The sequence below is a fragment of the Danio rerio genome, chromosome 6, assembly GCF_049306965.1.
Source record: "Danio rerio strain Tuebingen ecotype United States chromosome 6, GRCz12tu, whole genome shotgun sequence".
NCBI lineage: Eukaryota > Metazoa > Chordata > Actinopteri > Cypriniformes > Danionidae > Danio > Danio rerio.
In genome coordinates this window covers 21,229,767-21,246,788 of record NC_133181.1, presented here as the reverse complement: position 1 = coordinate 21,246,788, position 17,022 = coordinate 21,229,767, and positions in this window count along the sequence as shown.

Genomic DNA, 17,022 nt, shown 5'->3' with positions numbered 1-17,022 from the left:
AACGGTATTACCGGCGGAGGGTGGTAACCCAGTGACAAAATCTAACGCAATATTAGCTCATGGACGTGACGGAAGGGGAAGAGGGCGCAAAAGTCCGGCCGGAGGGGAATTGTCAGCTTTAGCTTGAGCAAGTACTGGACAGGACAAGACAAACCAGCGAACGTCATGAGCCATGGATGGCCATCAAAAACGTTGCATAGCGGTTGCTAGAGTGCCTTTTACACTGGGATGGGCTACGAGTTTGGATGAATGAGTCCAACGCAGGACCGCTGGATGTACAGACTTGGGAACGAATAGTCTCCCCTCTGGGCAGCCACGGGGAATAACCGCATGAGTAAGAGCCCTTTTAACCTGGCGCTCTATGTTCCAAATAACCGCGCCTATCACTCTCCCCTCGGGAAGAATGGTTTTGGGTGGTTGCTCGTCTTCAGTGGTATTAAATTGACATGATAACGCGTCTGGTTTGATGTTCTTGCTACCGGGTCTGTAGGAGATGGTGAAATCAAAGCGGCTAAAAAAAAGCGCCCATCGCGCTTGTCTAGCATTAAGTTGCTTGGCCGAGCGAATGTAAGTTAAATTTCGGTGGTCGGTCCAGACAACAAATGGTACAGACGATTGCTCTAATAATTGTCGTCATTCCCCGAGAGGCAAGCGTACCGCAAGGAGTTCGCGATCTCCCACATCGTAGTTGTGCTTGGCAGGAGAGAGACGGTGAGAGAAGAAAGAGCATGAATGGACCTGGTCATCCTCTGCCTGCTGCAAGAGAACATCGCACATTCCCACGCTAAACCCATCTACCTCGAGGATAAACTGGTGTGACGGATCAGGATTGACAAGAATGGGAGCAGTGGAGAAAAGCTGTTTGAGCCGCCGGGGTCCAATCGAATTGGGTCTTAGTGGAAGTAAGCGCGGTCAGCTGAGAGGCAACTTGGCCAAAATTTCGGATGAAACGACGATAGAAATTGGCGAAACTGAGGAATCTTTGCAACGCTGTCTGTGAGTTTGTCACGGGCCATTCAATTACCGCGTGTACCTTCGAAAGATCCATACTGATCCCCTCCGCCAAGATAATGGACCCTAAGAAAGTGACTGATTTGGCATGAAATTCACACTTCTCTGCTTTAACAAAAAGGCGATTCTCTAGCAGACGCTGTAAAACGTGGCGGACGTGCTGAATGTGAACGGAGAGGTTAGGAGAAAAGACTAAGATATTGTCCAGGTATACAAAAACGAAGACATTAAGCATGTCCCGAAGAACATCGTTAACCAGGGATTGGAATACCGGCGGAGCGTTTACTAGCCCGAAGGGAAGAACCCTATACTCGTAGTGGCCGAATGGGGTCTTAAACCCAGTCTTCTACTCGTGACCTTGTTTCATGTGTACTAAGTGATAGTCGTTACGCAAGTACAATTTAGTAAACACCTTTGTGCCCTGAAGAACATCAAAGGCAGAAGCCATAAGGGGTAACGGGTAGCAGATCTTGGTGGTGATGCTATTTAACCCTCTATAGACTATGCAGGGGCGTAAGGAACCATCTTTCTTCTTTACGAAGAAAAACCCTGCTCCAGCCGGAGAGGTAGACGGGACTATGGTTCCTGCAGCGAGCGACTCGGAAAGATAACTCTCGAGGGCTTGACGTTCGGGTTTCGATAAAGAATAGAGCTTACGGGGAGGAGTGCTCCCTGGGACGAGATCGACGCTGCAGTCATACGGACAATGCAGAGGAACAGAGACGGCCCGGGAGCGGCTAAACACCGATCGCAGATCGTGGTACTCTGTAACACCGGATAATACACCAGGCTCCTCCTGTAACACAGAAACAGAAGACACAGCAGATACGAGTCATTTGACATGACAAGGTACACTCCATGATAATATAGTACCCTTAGACCAGTCTATATGAGGATTATGTTGAATGAGCCACGGATGACCCAATACTAGTGGCTTGTATGGAGAGCGAAATAAGGCAAGGCAAGTTTATTTATATAGCACATTTCATACACAGTGGCAATTCAAAGTGCTTTACATAAACAAGAATGAAATAAACAATTATAAGAAAAATTAAAACAAATAATAAAAATCATTAAAAAACATAACAACAGGTAAAATGTGAAATAAAAGAATGAAAAAGAAGAGAAAAACATCTTTCAGACGTAGAACAGTGCTCATTCAGTAAAAGCACAGCTAAACAGATGTGTTTTCAGTCTTGTTTTGAATGTGCCTACAGTTGGAGCAAATTTGATCATTTCTGGAAGCTGATTCAAGCAGCGAGGGGCATAGTGGCTGAAAGCTGATTTACCCTGCTTTGACTGAACTATTGGAACTTCTAGTTTATATGATCCTAAAGATCTGAACAATCTGTTAGGGTTCTATTCAGTGAGTATATCTGTAATGTATTGAGGTCCTAGGCCATTTAGTGATTTCTTTATTTTTTGAAGTCTATTCTGAATGTAACTGGGAGCCAGTGTAAACAGCTTTCTGGATGAGCTATAACTGTCTGACTATCTTTTTAGGAAGACCAGTGAGGAGTCAATTACAGTAATCCACCCTGCTGCTGATAAATGCATGAACAAGTTTCTCTAAGTCTTCACTGGAAACAAAGCATCTGACACTTGCAATGATATTGAGATGATAGTATGCTGATTTACTAATTGTTTTGACATGACTATTGAAACTCAGATCTGACTCCAGAGTCACACCAAGATTCTTGACCTTATTTTTTGTTGTTTGACCTTTAGTGCCAAGGTACACATTTAACTTGAGAACCTTATCTCTGTTCCCAAACGCAATGACTTCAGTTTTCTCTTTGTTTAACTGAAGAAAGTTTTGGCACATCCAATTGTTCATTTCATCAATCCACTGGTAGAGGGTGTCAATGGGGCTGTAGTCATTAGGCAGTAAGGCTAGGTAGATCTGAGTGTCATCAGCATAGCTGTGGTAGGAGATTTGTTTTTTTTCGCATTATTTGGCTCAGAGGGAGCATGTAAAGGTTGAATAGGAGAGGTGACAGAATCGAGCCTTGTGGGACTCCACATGTCATGGGTGTCCACCTCGACCTATGGTCACCTATACTGACATGGTAACTTCTACATTCAAGGTAAGATCTAAACCATTTGAGGACCGTGCCAGATAGACCAGCCCAGTTTTCCAGCCTATCCAGAAGTGTGCTGTGATCGACAGTGTCAAATGCAGCACTGAGATTGAGCAATACCAGCACTGTTAGTTTGCCTGAATCTGTATTTAGGCGGATATCATTGATTATATTTATAAGAGCGCTCTCTGTACTGTGATGTGCTCTGAAACCAGATTGAAAATTGTCCTTGAAGCCTAAGAACTTGTTAACCTGGTTAAAAACAATGATTTTTCAATGATTTCCCAGTGAAAGGAAGATTTGAGATTGACCTGTAATTGCTCAATAGCGTGTTATCCAGGTTACTCTTCTTCAAGAGGGGTTTAACAACTGCCGTTTTAAGTGAGTTTGGAAAAATCCCTGAAAGAAGTAAAGCATTTACCACGTTTAGAAGATCTATTTCTAAACAGGTAAACACTGTTTTGAAAAATGATTTGGAGAGCGTGTCAAGACTGCAGGTTGATTTTTTCATAACTTGCACGATCTTGCACGAAAAGATTTTACCATTAATTGCCATGAAATCAGACATAATGTCTGATTTCTTGAGTTGTGGTTGTGCTGGTTTGACTTCAACACAACTTGGCTGATTGGATGGGCTAATTGCCTTTCTGATATTATTGATCTTATCAGTAAAGAAATTAGCAAACTCATTACATTTGCTTTCAGAGAGTAGTTCATTTGGAATCCTACTGGGGAGGTTTGTGAGTCTCTCTATTGTTGCAAAGAGTGTGCGAGCATTATTTAAGTTGCTGTTTATAAGGTTTGAAAAGAAAGTCTGCCTAGCAGTTTTCAGTTCCACATTAAAAGCATGAAGACTGTCTTTATAGATATTATAATGGACTACTAGTTTTGTCTTTCTCCATATACGCTCAGCTTTTCTGCATTGTCTTTTCATCATTTGTACTCTTGGTGACCTTGTCCAAGATCCCTTTTGCCTGCCAGTCATTCTTGACTTTAACAGGAGCAATGTCATTTATGACAATCTTAACTTTAAAGTTAAACAAATCAAGGAGAGAATCAACAGAATCTGCAGATATGCTTGGTGCTAGCGATATGGCCTTCATAAACTGTCAGAAAGAGATGCATAAATGAGAACACCAGTGAACAGAGACTAATCTGTCTTTAATAGCAGGAGTGATCAATATATCAAAGAAAATACAGAAATGATCAGATAGTGCCACATCCTTAACAACAGTCGATGAAATATGTAAACCCTTAGTTATAAGCAGATCAAGAGTGTGTCCACGATTGTGTGTGGGTCCTTGAACATGCTGAGTCAGATCAAAAGTGTTAAAAACAGTCATAGTTCTTTTTCAATATTAAAATCCCCAACAATACTAAAATAATCAAATTCAGAGGTTACTATTGATAACAGCTCTGTAAAATCATCAATAAAAGCTGGAGAATATTTTGGAGGTCTGTAGATATTGATAAGTAAGATGCGTAGAGCCCCTTTCAGTGCTGTACTCAGATATTCATAATCCCTTGTGAGATCCATCCGGGATGTGTATTGGTTGGATTATTCTGTCAGGCTCGGACAGAAAACAAAAAGTTCTGTTCAAAATCAGGAGTTTATTTTGCAAAAACGGATGAAACAAGTTAGCTGCCGATCATCCACCTCTCGTGGGAGAACACAGACTGGAGAGAGAGAAACTGGTGATCCGCCTCGGCTCCCTCGTAGTGGAGCGAGGGCTGTAGCTGGCGAGCGCAGGTGTGGAGCAGGATGTCAGTTGGCGAGAAGACTGCGCAGATCACAGTTAAGCAAAAGCGTTAAGTTGTTAAAGAAACCGGACTGGACTAGACTAGACTGGATGGCTGAGAAATGTAGAGTTTACTAGCAAGCGAGAGTAGGTACATGAGCATTGATACACACAATAATCCGACAAAGAGTAACAAGAGGGAACAGGTATATAAGGAAGGACCAATAGACTCAAATGGAAAAAGGTCAGTAATGCTTGTGCGCCTTCGCTGATAGAGAGGAGAAGCTGAAAGTTAACAACACAAAAGATTAGATCAAACCTGATTCGTAACAAGTTTGCCCTAAAACTAGTTTTTTCTTACACTCAAGTTATTTCAAAGCTTTACCATTTAAAGGTTCAGGACAACTTTTTTTATATATTAACAGATGTGTGTGTGTTGAGCATCAGTTGAGACAATGTTAGCAACTGTCAGCTTTAATTGTGGGGAAAACTGGATAATTTTGAGCTTTTGTCAGCTAATTTCAGCTTCCGCGTTTAAAATGATTTTTGGGGCAGGATCAAAATCGGCGAAGTAGCACAGTACTGAAAGTGCAATGATGACGCGTCGGTTTCTCATTATTATTCATAGCGGAGTTTTCTTATCCTATGAAAAGAGCCGGCTGCTTAATTATTCATGAGACCTGCCAGTGTCAAGCCCGAGCTGAGAGACACGGAAACCACGGCACAGTATTTAGCCGTTCATGAAGGCTCATATGCGTTTGTTTCCATGATCCATGGGTTTTGTTGCATGTTTTCCCCCGCGATCTTGTCAGGGCCGATCATACAGCAAAGCTATTTGTGCTGCTAGCATTTTTGTCGGGAGAGCAGCACGAGAATTAGAGAATGGCGAACGCTGTCTTTTAGAAGGAGTTTGTTCACATTCAGACACATCGCCGTGCTGCTGTGTTTGCCTAAATCCTCCAGATTACCAGCAGGTTTAATGGTTAAAATAGACAGGTCAGAAGACCTGCTGCACTGAGTCTGCTGGATACGGGGATTGAGGGAGAAGTCCTCATTTATAGTGTTTACATGAACACACTTATCTTTATAATGATATAAATTGTGGTTATGTGTATATGAAATTACGAATAACAAATGTAGCAGGGCATTAAATCACTGTTCATTTCTTTGCATTTTAACTTTGTAAACTATAAACTCATGCGTCTCCTCATGGTTTGTGTCTCATTTTGTGAGCTAACTGACAACAACAGTTGTTCGCTCACGTTCTTCCCTGCTGGCTACGCCCACTCCTGCCCGATGCTCGCGGAGCTCCACGCCCATTAATCATGCATCTTTTGAAAAAATTCTGAAGTAGACTTTAACCTAAAGTGGGGGGCGTCATGGCCTTTTAATTTCTTCTTTTGAACACAGAAGCAAATGTTTTAAAGACAGCTGAAAACCTGCAACCATTGACAATCATAGTAGAAAAAATAAATACTATGCAAGACAATGGTTTTTTTTTTGTAAAGATTTTTTCTAAATATCTTCTCTTGTGTTTAACAAAAGAAAGTAAGAGAGTCAAGGGAGACTAAAATAACGGTAGAATTTTCAGTTTTGTGTCAACCTTTAAAACATATTTTTTACTTGTATACATTACATACATTTATTTTACAGATATCTCAGAACCTAAATACAATACCATATGTTGCTGAATATGTTGGTCAAAAGTTGCACATAGACCAAAATGAAAGGATGGTCATGTTTGGATTGATTGTAATGGATGTATTATATGATGCATTAACAGAAAAGTATTTAAATATATAAATACAAATTTAGTGTTTTGGCCTTCAACTGTTATTCTATAAATATTATTAGACTGTGTGTAATTAATTCAAAATTAAATTTATTTTTGAATAAAACAAAAAATAAGAAATTAAGTCTATGCCTTCATGCCAAAATGTTTTTGTGTGTATGAATGTGTGAATGTATTTGTAATTATAATTTATTTAAATATTGTCTGGATGCATTTACAAAAGACAATTTGAAAAATAGCAAAAAATCAAGAGAAACAAAAAAATATGATGATGTAGATTGTAATTTTTTGCTAAATTTTGCATGAATTTAAATGTATTATCTTTTATTTCTAAAGATGTTCTGTGACTAATATATTATTTTAATAAATATAGCTGTTAAATGTTATATCTATTAATTAATCAGTTTGTTCAAATACACCAATGTATATTACCCATATTCACTGAGAAATTGATAAAAATATTCATTTTCAAAATGGAGTGTATTCATTTATGCAGAGCTCTGTATGTACACACAAACACACACACACACACTGTGTTCAGCATAAATATGTATGTGTTTGCGTGCGCCTTCAAGAACTGAAAGGGTGGTTATGTAATGCTTAGATGACGTACAGCAAATGATCAATGCACGTAAGCTTATTAATTTAGTTAAGGCTGAGGATGACTTAGATTTAGGAAGGTACAAGTAGTATGATTTGATAGATAATGTACACATACATATTAGAGGCTTTTGTGACTGGTTTCTGACTGATTCTTGAGACTTAAGGACTTGCGAGCTGAACGGATTGGAAGGATTTTCCAGGTGTCTGATTAGCTAACTTAATTGGTTCGTTTTAATTGGAAATCAGTCTTGAATGTGGCATATATATATATATATATATATATATATATATATATATATATATATATATATATATTAGGTGTGTAAGGGTTCACAAAAATCACAGTTCGGTTCGATACAATATAGTGGTGTCACGGTTCGGTACGTTTTTGATACAGCAAAAAAAGAAAAAAGCCAGAGGATTTCTCCGATAAAATTTTTAATGCATTAAAAGTAACATCATAAAAGTATGATTTTTTTTTTCTTTTACTTCGTGCGTTGTACCTGAGTGGCGGGGGTGAGTTGTGCCCAACGTACCTGAAGAGCTGGGAGGGATGCGGTGGAGAGGGACAGGACTTAAGGACAGGGGTGGAGCCGGGCGATTTCCAGAACATTATCATTCGTTTGCGGGCATCCAGGAGTCTCCCGGAGACCAGGAGCCTCATGTATCAACGCTGCGTACACACAAAAACTTTGAGTATGCCAGATTTCACGCTCAGAATCGCTCACGTTTGGATTTACTAACGATGAACTGAACGTGGAAATGTGCGCAGCTCCACGCCAGCTTTATGGCTGGTGTACTCACATTTTTTGTGCCTATCTGTTTTATTTCCATTGGCGACTCCTAGAGGCAGTTGTGTTAAATTGCACTCTACAAAGTGTCTTTGAGCCTTGCAATGGCAGCTGTAAGAGACAGGTTCATCTAGCAGGTATATAAGGTTTCCATACCATACAGTTGACCAGCCATTAAAGCGCAATTTGCAGCAGTCGCCTGTTTTCCCAATGTAATGGGAGGGATCTACTGCACGCACATTGCTATAAAGGCACCATGTAAAGATGAATTTGCATGCGTGAATCAAAAACATTTCCGTTCAATAAATGTGCAAATAAAATATGATGCACAAACTTTTTATTTGCACAGAATTTTTTTCTGCGTACGCACATTTACAGCTTTGTGCGTACGCAATGTTTTAGTATGATTTCCACGCAAGTCTTCATACATGAGGCCCCAGGAGACTTGGGATGTTTGGGATTACATTATTGTTACTCACCATTCTGCGAGCTAGTGTTGTGCATGGCATGCCTGACTGGAGTAGTGTTTGGAAGTTGGCTCTTTTGTGTCGGGGGTCCAGAGTTGCTGGGGCAATGGGGGCGGAGCCAGCACGAGCAGCCAGGCTGACACAGAAGCTAGCAAGATTGCTAATGAGCGCATGCTTTAATAAAGTGATATTCTGAGTTCAAAAGCGATGGTCTACTGTTTAACATGACAGTGGTGAATGCAGGGGTAATGCATGTTGTTTGCCACGTCATTTGGGATGCCATGTTGAGCGTTGCTGCACTGAAAACATTATATTTTGTACTTGATCCCTTTCATCTTTTTAGATGTTAGTCTGAATTGAATCGTTGGGTTTGTAATGCGTACCGAACCAAAAGTCTCGAACAGAACAGTTCAATATGAATATGCGTATCGTTACAACCTTTACGCCGTTCCGCTCTAACCATTTCTTTTCACCTGATAGGTCAGTGTTGAGCTCAAATTTAACCTCTAAAAGGCAAGTTAACAACATACATCTTCACATTTAACAAAAACCAGAAAATAAAACTAAATCATCAACAATAAACAAACAGGGAAAAAAGTAATTTTAAACTATTTATGAAGATTTTAACTTGATATTTATCTATGAAGTAATTTTAAATTAATCTATTAATTTGGTTTTTAATCTATAAATTTTAGTTTATATTTGCATATATTTTTCTTTCATTCCTACTTGTAATTACTATGGATTATATATATATATATATATATATATATATATATATATATATATATATACACACACACACACACACACACACACACACACACACACATATTAATGCCCGTGTATAGGCTACCGAGCAGTGGTGGATTTAATTATGGGTAATATGGGTGATTGCCCAGGGCGGCACGGGGTGATGGTGCAAAAAAATGTGCCCCAGTAAAAGTTTTAAGATAAGATTTACTTTATGCAAGTGTATTAATCTACTGTCACAAAATAAAGACATTAGTGGCCATTTACATTTGGTGCCTTTTGCACGCAAGTATGTTATTCTCTATGTCCAACCACAACATGCGCCTCATGTATGCTGATCCTGGAGTCTGTTCCTCGTTTGTGGATCATTCAATAAGCTGGATTTAGATGTTGACGATTTGACACGATCCAGGATCGTTTCGTTCTTCAAAACTCATCTGAGACTTGTTTTCATAGTAACAGTTCTGGTGGATCAAACCTGCATGGGAACAGGTTCATTTCACATAAACAGGATTAGATCGAGTCAGTTCAAGCAAAGATAAAGATATGTATATAAGTTAAAAAACATATATTAAAAAAACTTATGCAATCTGCACTCTGAAATAAAAGTAAATAACTGCCACCTGTTGGCAGCGATCTCAGATCAGTTTATCCAGACATTTTAATCTGATTCGCGAACTTGGTTGAAGAACCAAATTAGCCAGAGAACAGTTATCAAGATTAAAGCTGCGGTCACAGAGTTTGAGCATGTGAAATTCTGGTGTGTGGCGCTGCGAAAAGGGGCAGGATTAAACAATATTATTAGGCATTAAAAAAAGTGAGCCATTGCTCCATGTTTTAAATTTCTGTCCAGAGAGGTCATGTATTAATCCTTGGTTGGTCTCACGCAGTCAAGTGATGGGATTTCGCAAGTCAGAGTTCACCAAGCTTGAACTTTGCACCGCAGCAACCAGCGAAACCTGACGCATGACCCTGCGTTTCCAGTCTGACGCATTCGCGTGCGTATGAATGGAAGTCTATGGGTGGAAAAGCCAAGTGTGACCGCAGCTTAAAAGATCCAGGATCTGCCAAATCATCTTCGATCATTTAAGCAAGGTACAAAGAACGGACCCCAGATCCCGGTTGTTTACATGCATGCCGATATGCATCGACATGCAAGTTGTCAAAGCTAAAGTTTTTATCATATTATGATGATGTTATTTTGACTAAGCATGGCTATGAAGCAGAAAGGAGTGTGGAAATATAAAGTTATATAATCTAATTTCAAATGAACAATAATCTACATATAACTGAAAAGTTATGTTCTTTGTATTTTTAATTATATCATTTCATTAACAGCCCAGCAATGAGAAACATTAACCTTTGTCTTTCTGAATACTGGCTGAGCCAAAGTGATGCAAATAATATGGTAAGGCTTATGACGACTCTGCCTTTGTCTTCGGGTGACACTTTCAGGTTAAAGAAACCCTTTTCTTGATTAACTCATCACCACATTGTGTCTCAATTTCTTGGGGGATAGGGAGGGGGTATGTTTGGGGTGTTTTCACCCAGGGTGCCATTTAAACTAGAACTGCCACTGCTATTGAGACAATACAGGTAGCCTATATATTTATATAGGCCTGCCATGTTGGTTTTGGATGTGTGAAATTCAATCAGCTGGACGAACTGCCAACTTATTCATAGTGGATGCCCTTTCAGCTGCAACCCATCTCTGTGAAACATCCATACACACCCATTCATACTCATACACTACAGACAATTTAGCTTACCAATTACCCCATGTGCTGCATGTCTTTGGACTGTGGGGTAAACCGGAACACCTGGAGGAAACCCCCTCAAATGCAGGGAGAACAGCTGATACTCTTACCAGCGACCTTCTTGCTGTGAGGCGACAGCACTACCTACTGCGCCACTGCGTTGCCCATGTGGGAACTTAATGCATTTATTTTTACATCATATATGATCCTTTTAGAGAGTGAAGACATTTTTTCGTGGAAACCTATCATTTAATCATTTAATATAATAAACCCACATCTATCAGACAGCCACCGTTATAATATGTGTACATATGATAATATATGCAGAATTTTCGAGCAAGGTCGAGCAATGCAACTGACCCTGAGCAGGGGCGCGGTTGCAACATTCATTGAATTTTAATACTGAAAAATTTCATAAACATCAGGTTGTATTTTATTTTTAGTAAACAGCCTAAATGTAAATTGGTTAAAAATTTTTAATTTGTTAAATTGGCCATATGAATACAGACTATTAAAAGAACAAGGAACAATCATTTTTTGGTTCATTAATAGGCCTACAAAAAATCTGAACAAAAATGTTTTCACTGAAAATATAGACTGAACCTTTACTAAACTACTTCTTTGAACTTGAATCAAAGAATTCATTGTTTAAAATTTTATTACATTGAAACTTTAGTTTAACATATGGGCCACAGCTGAACAAAGGGAGTCACCTTTCTTTAGCCCATATTTTATTCTAGCTTAAAAGTTTGTCTTTCGAGCTCCAGGGCCCGGTTTTTCAAAAGTAATACACTAGGATTTTGGATAAGGGATTGGATCAAATCTTGAAAATGGGTTTTTCAAAAGAAAAAACGGATTACTTAATCGGATTAGATCACGTAATCCAATCTTGGTTTTGATCCGGATCAAACCTTTAGTTTGGGTTTTTCAGACCTTTTTTGTAGGATTTGGATCACTTTGATCCAAAATATCTGGATTAAACTGATCCCATCAGAAGGGTGGATTCAACGTGGATTTCATGCCTAAAATGTAATGAAAACTTAAAAATGTATTAATTAATACTATTTTTGGATCATGCAGTATCTTACGAGATATACTATTTATTAATAAGTTTTTAATTTTATTTGTTCATCCATCAGGCTTTAGTGATTATAGGCTTTAACGTATTCAGCCTTTCAATATAGGCCTACAGCAAAGTAGAAAGAGTAGAAAAGCCTCATAAAATAATCCCCCAAATAGCTGTAAAATTTACCAAAAACAATAAAAAAATTTCTGTCACTAATTGATATTTATATCAGGAAAGGACATCTTTAATGACGCCATCGCTCCACGCATCAGAAAAACTCGTAAAAGAGAGACAGAGAAAAACCCACTAAATCCAGGTATTTAGTATGCATTAAACTTGTGCGCCCCTTATCAAAAAGGTGTTTTTATAATCTTGGTGGTCCTTAATAGTTGAGTCGAACTGAGGTAGATTTGCCATTCTTTTATCTAAAGTACTTATTTCCTCGCTTGTTTTCTCTTATATATTTTATATGTCAGACTAGCAGGGCCGGAGTGGGACTCCTTTTCAGCCCTGGAGTTTCAAGCCTCAGACCGGCCACCTCAGTTCACGACTGACTATATTAAAATAAGGACATTTACAATTCAATCACGTCTTTTTTGTTGTTGAGAAAACAGCTGCTTTAGAACTTCAAATGTTCAACAACCCTAACAGTATTATCTCTTAAATAAATAAAAATAAAAATAGAATAAAAAAAATTAAAAAAACTTACTCAAATGAGATTCAAACCCGGATCTGCAGTGTTGTAACCTAACGTGCTAACCACTGGACCACAGCAGCTATGCAATTAGAAGTGGCTCGTCTGAGTTATATCATCATTAACCAGATTGCGAGAAAATAGATAAAAAGAGCAGAGCTGCGGTAAAATAATCAATAAGAAGACTTTGGTCAAGTAAAAAAAAAATTTATTTAAAAAGTGTGACTGCTGAGAGCAACAGATTCTGGAGCTAGGGACACCGGCCCTCGCGGCCAAAAAACGCACCGGCCCACCGAGAATTCTCCCAGTCCTCCCGATTAGCCAATCCGGGCCTGCAGACTAGTCGATAAACCACACAAACCCCACGAGATTGTTTTATTTGACTCACAGAAAAAGTCCCTTAAATGATAGAGCCTTAATTTTCTACAAAGCTTTCTAAAATAAGTTTACCAAAACTTAACTATTCATCTACTTCACAAGTGTTTATAATTCCCTTTCTAAATAAATACATCATTACAGAGTCCGCTCAGTCTTGTTATATTTATTGGGTCACATTAACAATAAGTTAATGCAGAATATTAATAATCAATAATAACTCATTATTATTGATCATTACTGTTCATAAACTAAGCTAATTTAGCTACATTAGTAAAATGAAAGGTATACATTGTTAATATGACAAGCTTTTCAATGAATTTTGTCATAGGTGACAGTTTGAACAGCATGTTGCAGTTGTCCCGGCCCTCATCCATGATTAAACATTCAATGCTGGGTAGATACAATAACTTTAACATTTGATAGCTATACCATATAAAGCTATGAAAACAGTGATTTACATCATATTAATGTATTACAGTATGTTTCACAAAAACAGATTAGTGTGAGAATTTTTATGAACATTAAAAAAAATACTTCACCTCAAAACTGAAGTTTTAAACAGAAGGAATGGTCAAATATGGTTGATTTCTTTCACATTAAAGGACAGTATAACTGAGAATATGTAGTATGAAAATCCTCACTCTAGCGCATTCTTGAATCAGAGGAATATGTAATATATATTTTTTAAATATTCTAAAAAAATATGCCGGAATTAAGTATTAATTGAATCATTATTTAAAAAAAAATGAAATTATGAAAAATATATTTTAAATGGAATTAGACCTGAGACTTTTGTGTCAATGCTAGTTAAATGATGTGCTACAATATGAAATATGTTTGAGGGTTAAGAAAATGTGCTTTTTAAGAATATGTACAGTATATGCACAGCTAGTGTTTCTTTCCATCAAGATAAACTTCCAGTAAAATGTTACGGTTATTGTGAGTTTTTTTTAAATTTTTTTAATTACTATGGTTCCTTTTACCACATAGATGAAATGTAGTTAAAATTTAATCAGTTAAATAGATTTCAGCATTCATTTAGTTGTTCAAGTGCAAAATGAAATGAAAAGCCGTTTACGCGCTTGTGCCTGTCAGGATCAGCAGGCTAGCTCTGAAACTGAAAATACTGGAGAAAAATAAATTTCCATATTTTAAAGACAAGGCACGGAAAATGTAATTTAACGCAGTGCAATCTGAGACCCACTTTATATTGTATACCAATCAGGCAGTGAAGGTCGCTGATTTTTATAAATAACAGACCTTAAAAACGTCGATTTTATAACAAAACACAGTTCACCGGAAGCGTTTGACCCAGGTTACTGAAAAATCTGCATACTTCTGCATATACCCTATTCTCCCAATAATGTTGGAGAAAATTATTTTGTAGAGGGAAGAGTCATAAATGTTTATTTTGTGCTTTAGGTGAACACAGACAGTCTGTACCTTACAGACTCTGCAAATGTCGCCATTTTCCCCATGGATAGTAGAGACTTTTTCAGCTTGGACTTAGTTGAAAGAAGTCATCATGAAGATCATGGCTGTGAACCAAAAACTGCTGAGTCAGCACAGTTTTTCATTCAGTCAGAAGGCTTCAAGTTCACCAGCAACACGCTTCACATCACCACCTAGAGCTAATCCTTAAAGTCAGTCAAAGATCATTTCAAAAGTAACCCCTTAAAATAGTACTCATATACAGTGATGTGGAGATGTACTAATTAAAAAAATAAATAAATAAATTAAATTTTTTTCAATTAGTAATGGGTTGTTTTGAAAATAGGTTAACTTTTGATACAAACATTTCTTTTTTTAGATCCATACACCTCTGAAATTGAAGATGAAAGCCTGGGGGGTATTCCAGAAAGTTGGGTTAACTTACCATCTGCTAAACCTTGAACACTCGGTTGATTAACCTAAAACCTGCTTACCGTGAGTATGTCGGTTCCAAAACAGCTGATATGAGTTAGTTAAATCAACCTCCTGAAGATAACCGAGGGTTAATGCGTGCACACGGCGCATACCTGAAGGCATTTTCAGTAGATCGCTGAATTCACAATTCACCATAGAAAGTCACGGTGAGAAAAAAGAGCAACGCACTTTACAGAGGCGAAGCTGGAGGTTTTAATCACAGATTAAACATCTGCATCAATGAAGAAAGAAATATAAGATAAGAAATAGATAAGAAAAGAAAAAACCAATAAGAAAATTTGTTAGTTCATTAAATTACACTTGCCACCCTCCCTTTAATTGTAATGAAAATTACCACTGTGGAAAATTTAACTTCTCTTTAATATCCTTTTTGAGTATATTATTTAACCATTTCAGCATTTAATTTTCCTGCCATTAATTTCTTAAGACCACAATAAAAATGTGACTTGTATATAGGGCTTACAGAATTTGTAATCCTTCTGGAGCTAACTCTGTCCAAAATCATTAAACACAGAAACATTCTCTGAAAAGGTACTATTTGATTACTGGAGCTGTATTAAACACAGAATATTCTTTCTGTCATGCAGCGAGAAAGGTGGCTGAGGCCTGTCTAGCTGCTGTGGGCCACCAGTTAGAGTCAAAGTTCCTTCTGTCTCAACTAACAAATAGTTTAAGAATTAGTCTGCACTTTTCCATATCTGGATTTCACTATTGTATCACAAAACAATCTTATATTTATTTATTTATTTATTTCAATTGTAAATTATCTGTATAAGGTCTATCTTCAAAGATAAATAATTTTTAATGAAATATTGTTTTAGTGGAATAACATTGGTTGCACATATTTGAATACACCTGTTCCATTGACCTTATTCTTAAATGCAAAAGTGCTCTTGTTTTTGCGATCGTTTTATGCTGTATTCACACCAGACGCGGAACGCACAGATAAATCGCACAATTCGCGCGTTAATAGCCGCGTGAACATTTGAGTTTACTCGCTTCATACCCGCGTCAAACCCCGCTTCATTCACGTGTCAAATTCACATCAGAACAGACGCGGATTCACATGATGGGCAGGGTTTCTGTCTGCCCGAAGACTCTAGCTTCATAGCTAAATGGCTAAGATGGATTTTATGAAGGAAATAACAGTGTTTATGTGCTTTTATGAAAACTGAAAAACAGCGTCAATACGTTTAGGGTCGTGTCTGAGTCCACTACATTCTTTTAGAGGTGCATCTAGCTCTGTGAGCTCATAAACTCCTCCAGAAACTTAACCTGGATGACAGAGGCTTTCAGCGGTGCTTCTGACTGAGCCAAGCCGAATTTGATGAACTGTTGTTGGTGAAGGCTGGAGGATTTCCCTCGGAACAACGACAACAGGTTCTACATCACAATCACGCCCCCACAAGAGCAAGCTTTTGATTGGTTAACACGGCGTGAATGTATGCTGAAGTTCATATTTTCGAAATCGAGAGGTTCGCCCGAAACGTTCGTTAAGCGTGTCAAACGAGCAAAACAATCAATTTGCCCCCGCGCCATTCACGCAATTTGCGTCATTCGCGCGTATCAGCCGCAGGATGTCTATTCGCGTGTTTGCATTGACTTAACATGTAAATCACTTGCGCGTGCTGCGTCTGTTGTGAACGCAGCATTAAAACATCTGATTCAGTTGCCTATTGGAGAAATGACTATGAGTAATAAATGTCTGAAAACGGTCAAACTACTTGCTCTACAAACAAGTGTTTGCATGACTAAACATATATATATGGTTATCTTCAGGAGGTTGATTTAACTAACTAACAGAGTTTACCTTAGCAGGGCGATGGGAGATTGAGGTCAGGGCGATCATGAAACTCCCCAAGAAGCAAATAATAAATGCTTCGGGACAGCAGCTGCGTACTTAAATGGAAACCCCCCCCAAAAAGCTGAAAAATGGAAATGATTAATACAGCGGAAGCACTTGA